Consider the following 10780-nt stretch of genomic DNA (forward strand, 5'->3'; position numbering starts at 1 on the left):
CTGGACTGACCTATCCCCTTCCTAACTCCCTACCTACACTCACCTTTCCTGGCCCCATCCCCGCCTCTTCGACCTGTTTGTTTCCTCTCCACCTATCCTCTCCTCTATCCCTCTTCTATCCGCCTCCCACTCTCTCCCTATTTATTTCAAAACCCTCTTCCCCTCCCCCTTTTCTGATGAAGGGTCTAGGCCCGAAACGTCAGCCTCTCTGCTCCTATGATGCTGCTTGGCCTGCTGTGTTCATCCAGCCCTGCACCTTGTTGTCTCGGATTCTCCAGCATCTGCAGTTCCTACTATCTCGGACTTGAAAGTTAACTGTTTTTCTCTCTACAGGTGCTGCCAAACCTGCTAAGTTTTACCAGCACTTTGTATTTATCCCAATAAACAAGTGATACTTTAAAAGGGAACAAGAACTAACAGTTAACAACTGAAAGAATAATAAGATTTCACATTTGGAGATAGTAAGAACTGCCGATGTTGGAGTCAGAAATAACAGTGTGGAGCTGGAGGAGCACAGCATGTCAGGCAGCATCAGAGGAGCAGGAAAGCTGACGTTTCAGGTCAGGACCCTTCTTCAGAAATGGAGCTTTCAGTGTAACAGGCAGAAGTTTAACTAATATCGCTGTGCGCAACTTTAAACCACAGGTCAGAAATTTCTGTATTTATGTTTAATACAAGCACAAAACACGTTTTACAAGTGTAGTTAACGATGTCTTTTAAGTAGAATTCAATTCTCCCAGAACCAGTCCAAAGTAATTCTTAGTTCCTGAGAATTTACTTCTTTTCTTTTCCTTTCCCAGCCATAGAAGTTGTGATCCCACAGCTGTCTTCAAAAGTTAGAGTGTGTTTCCTGGCAAGTGGCTCAACTCAAGGTAATTAAATCCATTTCTTACAAAATTTATTATCTTCAATCCAAACTGGAGTTCTCACTTGCATTTCTATCTGGTGAATCAGAGAGACATTCAACCTCTTGCTACTTTCTCTCTCTCCCTAGCAGACTACTGGTGGCTGAGTGTTACTAGAATACCTTACAGAACATTTGCCTCTTGTAATCCCCTCAATGGAAATGTGACACACGTGAGCCATACATGCAGGTGGAAATGCTGATCAACTACCCTTAAGATCCCAACTTCCTGACCTTGAAAGTAAAAGAAACTATAAAGTTTACAACTTGACATTTTCTACAATTTTGTGGGGCTTTAACCAATACAAACACAGCAGCTGCTTCCATCGTCTACAAGTGTGATTGCCCTTTTTCCAGGAAAACACATCTCCCATGAACCTTTAACAGATATATCACCCAAGCCTGCATCTGGCAGACGTTAAAACAGATCACATGACTTCCTTTATTAATCTCTTAAATTAATCTTATAAACCTCATTTTTAAAGACCTATCTAGCTTATTTACTGCAGAAGGATCATTTTAAGTTTATATTCAGACAGTTTTACCATAAATACTCAGAAGTTTAGTTACCTTTGAGCCAAGAGTCTCTGGGACCTCAATACAGTGCTTCTTTTACTGCCATGACCAACAACTTTTACCTAACTGATCATAGGTAATGAGCCATCTACCTTGTCAAAACCACTTCCATCGCCACTGAAATAAAAACTAAGTGCGGCTCAGATTCAATAGGTCTGGTATCTTTGGAGAGAGCACCATTCTGACCCTGATATGGCTCTTTGGAACTGCAGTATTTTGTGTTTATTTTATCCATTACCGTTGAAAAGGCAACAGGTCTGCAGCTGGTAAAATAAGCCTCCCTGTCTGGTCTCGACAGTAAGCCATGTTAAACCTGAAGAAAAACAGTTTATTGTTCCTTGAGCAGAAGTTGCAAGTTTTAACTTTGAATTGAATAAGTCAGAGACCTTTCATACGTGACACAGCCACCCACTTGCAAACCAACAGATGCATTCAGAAAAAGGAAGGTTGAGCTGAAACCTTTGGATCAGCAAGAACCAACCTAATGGATCTTGTGAAAACAGACTGTGGTACTATCGTCCCCGAGTTGTGGGTGTGCGTGTGTGTGGGAGGTGGGTAGGTGCAAACATACGCAAGGGGCCATTTATTAGAGGCTTACGAGTTTTCATTTGTAGAGTTTAGTTAGTTCTGTTTAATTGCTTACCTAAAGCAATAATCTCACAAACTGTAATAAATTGTGATTTCTTTTCATTAGATATAGAAACCTGATCTTTGTTTTCTGTCAACCTGAGTTTGAAGAGTTTGCATATTTCTTTTAAAAACTAAATCTTGCAATAGGTCCACAAATACTAGGGCTTGATTTCCAGTGTGCTACCGCAGAGATTGATGACAGAATTCTAGCATTTTCCCAATGACAGATCTTAGGCTAACCCACCTACAGTTACCTCTTTCTTTTGGCGCTATTATGATTGCAGTTTTGCAATCCCTTGCGTTCTTTTCAAACGTTAGAAACTTGTGCTGTGTTCACTCAGGAAAAGAGCCTTTAATTGTGCCTTTTTTTTAAAAAACCATTTTTCTCTACTTTGCCCTGATCTGTCGGTGTAGTTTTGCAGTTGCACACAGTCTTTCTTCCCATCACATTGTGGTTATCACTACCTGCACTAATGCCTTGTACTTGCATTTTAACTTCCCAAAATTCTTGAGATATTGTATTACGAATCTCTTTAATAACTCACTCACAAGTGCTCTATGTTTACTTTACTGAGTTTCCATTCATTCATTCATAAAACCACGTTTTTGTAGTATTTTACTCTTACAAGATAAACTAAATTAAACATCCCTTCCTAGGCTGCCAACCCATTACTGTTTCTTTATACCTTTCAATTCTTATCAGCCCCATGCTGCAAGCAGTGTTTAGATCTGTTTCTAATCAAAAGCTACCCCTGAATAAGTGTTAATACTGTAACCTAAGAACTATGCCACCCCCGCCACTGTGTCTCCATAACTCACTCAAAACTATGTAAAGATTATAATATTAACTATGCCTCCAGTCTGCTGCTTTTTATCTCTCTGAAATTTCCTTAATACATTACAGATTTCCATAACACTGTACTACTTATCTCTAAATTTTATTTCAGACTACCATGTTGTACTAATGTACGGATTTATGCTTTTTAAACTACATACTAAATAGGGCCACTACTCCTTTAAGAAACTTACTATCAAAACAGTGCATCTGTGAAACTGCATGAATCAATGTGTAGGAACCGTCAAAAACCAGCAATAGTAGATGAAATCTCACAACCTAACTGTGGGAGATCAGTTTAATATCCTCTGTATTTTTAGTTCGTAAATGTATAATTTCTCACTTATTTAGATCATATAGGTCTAGTATTTCTATGAACACTACTAACTTTAAAGACAAAAGTACTAACACCTCCTAATTATGCAAACTCAAACTGGACATTCTAATCCCATCAGGAGTAACAGCCTGCATTTAGCAAGTGCTTATATGATCTCCTGCCTCCCCAGGACAGATATCACACAAACTTCTGTACAATAGACAACTACGTGACACAATAGTGCTAAAATTTTAATGTATGTAAAAACTGTGTATAAAAGAGGCTACAGTAAAACTGTACTTTGGATTCTATCTCCACCTCGAACTGTGTCACTGCAGATGCACAATAAAGAGGCTATTTTCACCACTCACCAGTCTCTGTCATTATTGAACACAATCCCACATTCTCCGTTAACCCTCATCCCCTCATGATCAGTTTAATGTCTTCTCAAAATCTTTGTACACTGGTTTCATCATGGTTCAAGTGACATCATCCCAATAATACAGCCCCTCTTCGTGCAGTACTTGTCCCAGTGTCCCATGAATCAAAACCCATTTTTATGGGCATCAAACTTTGAATCATGCATTCAACTGTCTCATTTTTTTAATCCTATGACAATTTGCTTGTGAATCAAGTGACTCAGACTTTTACAGCACAGAGTGATACCAATCACTGTGAACACACTGGTCAGCAAATTCCTGACTACATTAATCTCATTTTCCAGTACTTCACTCTAAGCTCTGGAGGCTATGGCCAAGCAAGTGAATATCTAAGTATTGATTTAAATGTTACAAGTGTTTCTGAGTCAACCACCCTTTCAGGCAGTGAGTTCAAGACTCTTACCAATCCCTGGTTGAAAAACTTTCTCTACTCTCTCTTAGCCTTCTACTTCTTACCTTGAATCTCAGCCCCCGAGTTATTGCCCCTCTACCAACAAATAAAGTGCCTCCTCCACTGTCTCTATGTCCTACATTACCTTATACACCTCTACCAGGTCCCCACTCAACCTTCGCTGTATCAAAGAAAATAGCCCCTGCCTAATTAATCTTCTTTTATAACTCAGACCCACCAACCCAGGCAGCATCCTGGTAAACCCCCTCTGTATGCTCTCCAATGCAATCACATGTTTCCTATGATGTGGTAACCATAACTGCATGCAGCCCTCCGGCTGTGGCCTTTTATACAGTTCCAGCACAATCTCCCGGTTCTTGCAATCTATGGCTTTGCTAATAAAGGTCAGCATCCCATATGATATTGTGGCGACCTCAGGAGGCATGGGGCCCGAGAATTAGCACACCCTCCCAGCGGGGAGGTAACAAATCATCTTATCCACCTGTACTGCCACCTTGAAAGATCTGTCGACATGTATTCCAAAGTCTCTCTGATCTTCAATACTTTCCAGGAACCTATGATTCAGAATGATCCCTTCCCTTGTCAGCCCTCCAAGTGCATTACCTCTCACTTTTCCAAGTGGATGTCCATTTGCCACTGTTCTGCCCCGAGCCATTTGTTGATATCCTCCTATTATTCTTGTCACTACTCACCATTCTGCAAATTTGATATCAAGCAGCATTCCAAACAGTATTACCTTGGTTTTAATTTTTAATTTAGTCTCTAACTGCTCTCATTCTTGCAGCAGAACCTCTAACTTGGTACTATCTAATTCCTCGTAGCTACATGGACACAATAATTGGACTTTTCCTCCCACAACAAGTTATTCTCCAGCTGTGGGGATACATCCACAACACTGACACCAAGCAGGCAATACAGCCTTCAGAACTTCCACTCCAGCTACATAACGTCTATCCCCTAACTTATACAGTTCCAATTTATACAAACCCCCGCACCATACTTCTATATTTAGTTTGCTCAAAAATCCCCATCTCTTGCCCATACAAGTTACTGTAATGCAACCTGTTGGACAATTGTAAGGGGGAGATTCTTGCATTGCTACCATACCTGCCTCCGAGAGAAACACTCTCTTGTATATGATCACAAAGCAATCAGAGGAACCTAGTTTAAGCGTGACTGCCTCCTGGAACAAGCGTCCAGGTAAGTCTCCCCCGACCTTTTGCAGGACAATATCCAAAGTTAGATCTTCAGCTCATCAACTCTAAGCTTAGATCCCTCAAGCTGCAGAAACTCACTGCAGATGTGATTGCTGTAGGTCACACTGGTGTCCACCAGTTTCAACATGTCTTAGTTGCAATACGTTGCCTACACTGCCATCTCTATTTTGTTTTGATTAGCTAATTAAGTTCATGTTTAGAATATCACTCAATGATGACCCATGTTATCATATTCTGGAGTATAACTACTTCTGCTATCAATTTCTTTTATATATAATATATATACACCCAGTACTGGTTTAAACTACTGGTTAAGCAAATGTGAATGAAAACGTACAGAATTTTTTAATCATCTATCTGCACAACAAAAGATCTCAAAGGCTTCATTTCTTGTAGTTTCATGTTTTTTTTTCTTGGACCATTCATTTAGTTTTGGCCAAAACAGCATCTCCTTCCCCCCAAAATTGCCACTTACGAAATCCCTGAAATTAAGTACATGATCTTGCTGGATTCAGTCTCCACTGCCACCTTTGCAACTGTGTTACCTAATTAACTGTCAGCAGATGTCTTGAGCTGTAAAATTGTTTGAGATAACTATAGTAGGAACTATCAAACAGCATATTCTAGCAAGATGAAAGAGAAATGGCACATCTTTCATGAAAGGAAACATATTTACATTGAGACGTCACTTTAACATGCTTGAATAACATTTGCGTAATAACCTCATGTTTATCAAAAACAGCATCTAAGTTCACACAATACCTCCACAAATATCCAAGAACTATGACTGGTTAAATACTGTGTTTGTCTGGGCTATTGTTGACAAGGAGACATCTGATTACAACAAATTATGAGTCAAATTTAGAGCAGCTTTTATTCAGAACAATGTATTTCATAAAAAAATGTACTGCTTATCAAAATTTATGAGTATCGGTGGAAACAGAATAAAACTGAATTGCTGTATAAAAGCTCCTTTTCAAAAACAGCACTACTAGAATTGCTGAAGAGCTATTTTTCCAAAGCTTTTTGTCATGCATTCATCTGGATAAACACAAGAGTGCCAATTTTCAAATGATTGCAGCAATTCATACCACAAGAGAAAATAGTGCTGACTGGTTGGTAAGTCAACTCCAAAAAGCTCAATTGTTGTCCTGGAGAAAGGAATGGGGAATTGTCCGCTCCCCATGCTTTGGGTTAATTCAAAAAAAGCACAGGATTGAACATGTTCCTTTCGTTTGCAGAAATTGAGTCTCTGCATGTGAATGCATGGTACTTATAGTGAGTATAACTGAGCTATGTCACAAGTTTGACTGATTATTTTAAATTAGTTGTTAATTACACACGAAATATTCAGCAAGTGTTGCTCAATCATGGAATAATACCTAAAAGCAGGCATTTTGCTTTGGATTCTGCAAATGTGGTCTGGTTGAGGCCATGTGTACTTTACACTGAACAGCCGGAGAAATATTTTACTTGATTCGATCAGCCATTATTGGGATTCACGACATTGCATCACCATTGAAATTCAGGTACAATGTCATAAACTTTGAAATAGCCACAAGACTTATTCTAATAGCTGTATTGGATGCAAAATCAAGTATGTTAAAGAATTAGTACTAAAATTGCTAATTTCCTGACTCAAGTTTGATTTCCAGGCGGAATTTGTCACGAAGATAATAAACCAACAACGAGCATGGTACCAACCGAAAAAAGTAGACAATAATATTTGAGCTACAAGAATTATTGACATTTTATTAAACTAGCTAATGGAATGATTAACAGTGAAATACCAGATATATTACTTGTGTATGCAGTATTCTAAACTATTAAAACTAAAGCTTGCCAGATTAGCAGTAACTAAAAAAATTACCTGGAAAAATAAGTTACATGAGTTTCAATGACACTGATATTTTCTGGTATTAAGGATAAAAGAAGCTTTTGATCATTACACCAATTAAAAAAACAACTAGGTCTTCTGTTCAACAGTGTCACATTTAGCAGGTCAGCTCAGACCGCATAGCACTGGAGCTTCAAGCTGCTTTATGGCAACATGTATTAATTTCATGCAGATCCACTTATTAATCCAATTCAATTTGCATACTTCAATATGGGCAAGTTCTCTTTATTAGTCCATGCAACCATCTCGCTAAAAGGACATTCATTTCAAAGCCAATAATTTATACATGCTTGCTTATCTACCTATCTTCATTTATTTTTATATTACAGGGTCAACTTTCTTTAAGATGTTCGAAGTCTCTCCTGCTATTATTATGGACCAGGCCAGACCATCTCAAAAATTTTTAAGAACATAGCCTAGACCCTAACTTATTTTTATTTTTAAAGGTAGGTATGAAGTGGTGTTCCAGGTGTGATGCAACTGGTCAAACCACTTAGCATTAAACAAAACACAATTTATTTAAACAGTATAGTTAAAACACAAATAAAAGACAGCAGAATTTAGAGCCACTGGAAAACTTAACCAAATACTCGATATAATAACTTAGCTATATAACTGTTCCAATATAGTAACATCCCATAAACATACTCCTTGGCAAAAAGGTAAATTCAAACACAGATTCTTACAGGCAGGAGAAAACAACATCCAGAGAGATTTCAGAGAAAGTCAGTTAGAAACCATTTACTGAACCTTGCAAGCCTTCTGGGCTCAAAACAGCTTGTGACAGCAACAGCTAAAAACAAAACTAGAAAGCCTGAATTGGGAGAACCGGCCACTCCCCTTCTATTGTACAACTGTTTTGAAAAAACCTAAAGGCTTCCGCCGATTGTTGACTTAGGCAGTCTTTCGTAGCCATTTCTTCACCGCTGCCTTTACAACCTCTCTTCAAAAAGACAAAATAACTTTTGTGAAGTGACAGCATTGTGACTATCCAGAGGATCAAAACCATGATATAAATTAAAACAGACTCAAAGTCTCATATTCAACTCATTTCACCAGATTTGCTGTGTCATATATCGAGCCATTTTCAAAAATAAACAACAAATGGTAACAACACCTTTCAAAAGCAAAATATAGAAATCTGACGAAAATAATGCAGTGACAAAGGTCAGACAGCATTAATAGAAAAAGGACAGAGCAAACGCTTGGGATCCAAGCACTTTTAGGATTTTCTAATTTTATGGCTCAACTACATAAGCCTGTGCTCAGATCTAAAAGAATCGAAACATAAAGGTGTAGTTAGATTTGGACTGCCTCTATCATCATTGATTATGCAATGAAACTTCATTGTTTTGATGACAATAAAAAATACATAAAATTATTGTAACTTAATGAAAATTAAAATTTTACCAAAAGTTAAGCAACAGTACTTATTGAATAGCCAAAAATAACTACTTGCTATAAATTAACAACAAATTGACTTCATATGAACTACCATGACACAAAGGTTTCTTGAAAATAAGTCAATATTCAATATTCCTCTCGGACTCAACATCAAATTCAACTACTTTAGAATCTAATTACATCCTTTCATTTCTTTATCCTCCCCCATACCCCGGTCCCATCGTGACATGAGTTGCTTTCACCACAGCAAACTCATTCTCACCCACACTTAATCCTATTATCACATTAGATTGGTTGCGTTCAGCAGTCTACCCATTCTCTCCATTTTTTAAAAATTTATTCATTTTGCGGAATGCCGACTTCGCTGGCTGGCCAGCATTTATTGCCCATCCCTAGTTGCCCTTGAGAAGGTGGTGAGCTGCTTCTTGAACCGCTGCAGTCCACCTGCTGTGGGTTGACCCACAATGCCACTAGGGAGGAATTCCAGGATTTTGACCCAGTGACAGTGAAGGAACGGTCATATATTTCCAAGTCAGGACGGTGGTTGGATTGGGGGTGGGGGGAGACAGACTTCAAGGTGGTAGTGTTCCCATGATACTGCTGCCCTTGTCTTTCCAGATGGGAGTGTTTGTGGGTTTGGAAGGTGTTAAGGTGTTGTCTGAGGATCTTTCGTGAATTTCTGCAATGCATCTTTTAGATAGCACACACTGCTGCTACTGAGCATCAACGGCAGAGCAAATGGATTCTTGAGGATACAGTGCCGATCAAGCAGGCTGCTTTGTTCAGGATGGTGTCAAGCTTTTTGAGTGTTGTTGGGGCTGCACTCATCCAGGCAAGCAGGGAGTTTTCCATCACACTCCTGACTTATGACTTCTAAATGGTGGACAGTCTTTGAGTCAGGAGGTGAGTTACTTGCCACAGTGTTCCTAGTCTCTGACCTGCTCTTGTTGCCACTGCGTTTATTTGATGAGTTCAGTTGAGTTTCTGATCAATGATAGTTCCCAGGATTTCAATAGTGGGGATTCAGTGATGGTAACACTATTGAATGTCAATGGGCAGAGGTTAGATTGTCTCTTATTCGTGATGGTCATAGCCTGGCATTTGTGTGGCGCAAATGTTACTTGCCACTTGTCAGCCCAAGTCTGGATATTGTCCAGATCTTGCTGCATTTGCAAAGAGATTAGCTTCCATACCTGAGGAATCGCGAATGGTGCTGAACGTTGGGCAATCATCAACGAACATCCCCACCTCTTACCTCATGATGGAGGGAAGATCACTGATGAAGCAGCTGAAGATGGTCAGGCCTAGGACAGTACCCTGAGGAACTCCTGCAGCGAAGTCCTAGAGCTGAGATGATTGACCTCCAACAACCACGGCCATCTTCCTACAGTGTCTGGTATGACTCCAACCACTGGAGAATTTGCCCCTTGATACCAGTTTTGCTACAGCTCCTTGACGCCTCACTCAGTCAAAAGCAGCCTTGATGTCAAGGGTTGTCACTCGCACCTCACCTCTGGAATTCCGCTCTTTTGTCCATGTTTGAACCAAGGCTGTAATGAGGTCAGGAACTGAGTGGCCCTGGTGGAACCCAAACTGGGCATCACTGAGCAGGTGCTGCTTGTTAGCACTGTTGATGACACCTTCCATCATTTTACCGATGATCAGAGTATACTGATGGGGTGGTAACTGGCCGGGTTGGATTTGTCCTGCTTTTTGTGTACAAGACATACTTGGGCAATTTTCCAAATTGTTGGGCAGATGCCAGTGCTGTAACTGTACTGGAACAGCTTGGCTAGGGGTGAAGCAAGTTCCAGAACATAAGTCTTCAGTACTATTGCCGGAATGCTGTCAAGGCCTGTAGCCTTTGCAGTATCCAGTGCTTCCAACCGTTTCTTGATATCACATGGAGTGAATCGAATTGACTGGAGACTGGTATCTCTAATGCTGGGGACCACTGGAGGAGGCCAAGATGGATCATCCACTCGGCACTTCTGGCTGAAGATTGCTACGAAAGCTTCAGCCTGATCTATTGCACAGAAGTGCTGAGCTCTTCCATCATTGAGGATGGGGATATTTGTGGAACATCCTATTCCAATGAGCTGTTTAATTATCCACCATGATTCATGACTGAACGTGGCAGGACTGCAGA

The 10780-nt window shown here is 39.8% G+C and overlaps 1 protein-coding gene across 4 annotated transcripts in view; it reads right to left on the reverse strand.

The window, feature by feature from the left end:
- Nucleotides 1–7978, reverse strand: part of LOC109931990 (mitotic spindle assembly checkpoint protein MAD1-like) — a 645529-nt gene extending 637551 nt beyond the window's left edge. For 2 of the 4 annotated variants that reach the window (XM_048609840.1, XM_048609841.1), the window contains exon 1: nucleotides 7914–7978. The gene's annotated coding sequence lies outside the window, so the exon portion shown is untranslated. The remainder of the gene's footprint in view (nucleotides 1–7913) is intronic. The other 2 variants (XM_048609842.1, XM_048609843.1) reach the window with 2 other exon arrangements.
- Nucleotides 7979–10780: the final 2802 nt, after the last annotated feature.

Source organism: Rhincodon typus, chromosome 21, assembly GCF_021869965.1.
Source record: "Rhincodon typus isolate 14 chromosome 21, sRhiTyp1.1, whole genome shotgun sequence".
Taxonomy (NCBI): Eukaryota; Metazoa; Chordata; class Chondrichthyes; order Orectolobiformes; family Rhincodontidae; genus Rhincodon; species Rhincodon typus.